We start from the raw sequence: 1,928 nt of genomic DNA on the forward strand, positions 1-1,928 counted from the left end.
CAGAATATGTAAGCCTGCTACTTTGAGTTGAGCAAAGCAATTGAAGTGTGTATGATTTGACTGTGATAGCGCCCATCCTTCTAATAAGCACAGGGCGTGAAAACACCCTCTCAATCCATGATTAATATGTTTAGTTAGAGACACTTCACCTTGTAATAACTTGACAAGTATCCACTTCAGTTATAACGGTCACACACAAAACAAATCGATATCGTGCTTCCTCACTTAATGGAAAAATTAATCTGAAACACATAATTAAATCAGCACTATTTTAAACTAGACAGCGGGTTTCATTCTTCTTTTTCTCTCCCTCCCCCCTCCCTCCCCCACCTCTTTCTCCTTCTTCCTAAATGAAATTGGATTTAACAGAATCAAAGGCTTTAAATCAAATCTGCCTAAGATCACTCATGAGTAAAAGTAAACCAGTGTCTAAACCTTGGCAATAAACGACTTAGAGAAATGTTTGCACTGGTTCCTAGGAAAACCTGATGGATGAGATAGGAGCTTTCGTGCTTGGAGGCAAAGCTCTGACCTAGATAAACCCGGGGTGTCTGGAGCACCGTGCCTCTGGGACTCTATCAGCCAAAAGGACGTCCTCAGACCTTTTGAGCAGCTATGTTGAAGTGTGGACCCCAGAAATGCTCACTTTGCACTGAAAACAAAACGAAGCTTTGTTAATGGTTTAGTGTAACACAAAATTGTTAATATACACGAAGTTCAGCTACTGAAACATTTTTCTAGAGACCGATTCTTTGATTCAAGAAGCAAAATGGAAAGAAAATACCTGGGTTGATTTCAAGGCAAGCCTTTTAAAGCTGCAGCTCTGAGGGTACTGGAGTTGCCTCCAGAACAGGTAGTGGGAAGGTCCTCTGAGATATTTCTGGATGGAGCCTGGGCGGCCCCTACATCGTCCTACAGCTGAGATGGACCTGGGGAGGGCTCTGTCCTCTTGGGGTCTCACATGAGGGTATCAGCAGGGGTAGAGGAGACAAGGCTGGTCCACAGGGGGCATCTGTGACCCTTTCCCTTGAGTTCCTCCTCCCTCTACAAGGCCCTCCCCGTATCTGCCACCCACCCACCCATAAAGAAGCGCTTCTTTAGGCAAACCCACCTTTCAGCTGAAAGGAGGCACTTTTCAGTCTGCACGTCAGGCCGTAAGTCTTTCCCGCGTGGAGCTGGCAACCTCCCACTCCCAAATAAGGAAAGCGAGTAGGGTGCAGACGCCCCAGCACCATCTGTGCGTGATTGCCCCAATCCTGCAGGTCCAGGCTGTGAAGGAAGCTGTCCTGTGAAGGACGCCCCAGGCAGGGAGGAATCCTGTGTTTTTTACAAAGACTAACCACCCTTTTCTGCCAAAATGGTGGTTCTCAAACTTTGGTGTGGGTCAGAATTACCTGTGCATCGGAAACACGGTAACAGTGATAGCAGCACCTGGTTTCCACTGGGCGCTTACTGCCAGGCACTGTTAGAATTGTTTTATCTTGATTTCTCTGCAAGGTGATGAGGAATAAAGCAGAGATGTGCAGCTAAGTATGTGATCACTGATTCTGTGGAAACCCCAAGCCCTGATTCATAGCATCTGCCTGTCTCTCTGATGGAAATACTCCAGTTACGGCCAACGTGACATCACCGGACAGCGTGGGGAGGAGCTGGCCGCAGGCTCTCACCCCATCTTACTGTTGGAGAACCAAAGGCACTAAAGGTGCCAGACGTTCCAAACCAGCATCCTCTACCAGTAAAACCTGCGGGCGGGTGTGTGGACTCCACCAGCTCCACTGGTGTGGTGGGTGTGAAGTTCCCCAGGAGAAGTAACTCTGCCCCAGGCCATGCTGGGGTGCGGCCAGCACATCAGCTCAGAGATAGAGGGACCCAGGCCCAGGGGTGTGTGTGTGTGTGTGTGTGTGTGTGTGTGTGTGTGTGTGTGTGTG

The 1,928-nt window shown here is 48.6% G+C and overlaps 1 long non-coding RNA gene across 2 annotated transcripts in view; it reads right to left on the reverse strand.

Moving 5' to 3' along the window:
* The window catches only part of LOC113631647 (uncharacterized), a 142,346-nt gene that overhangs the window by 62,142 nt on the left and 78,276 nt on the right, over positions 1-1,928 (reverse strand). The gene's annotated exons all lie outside the window — the stretch shown is intronic.

The sequence above is a fragment of the Aethalodelphis obliquidens genome, unplaced genomic scaffold, assembly GCF_003676395.1.
Source record: "Aethalodelphis obliquidens isolate GAN/ISIS:26980383/991018 unplaced genomic scaffold, ASM367639v1 scaffold34, whole genome shotgun sequence".
In the NCBI taxonomy this organism is placed as follows: domain Eukaryota; kingdom Metazoa; phylum Chordata; class Mammalia; order Artiodactyla; family Delphinidae; genus Aethalodelphis; species Aethalodelphis obliquidens.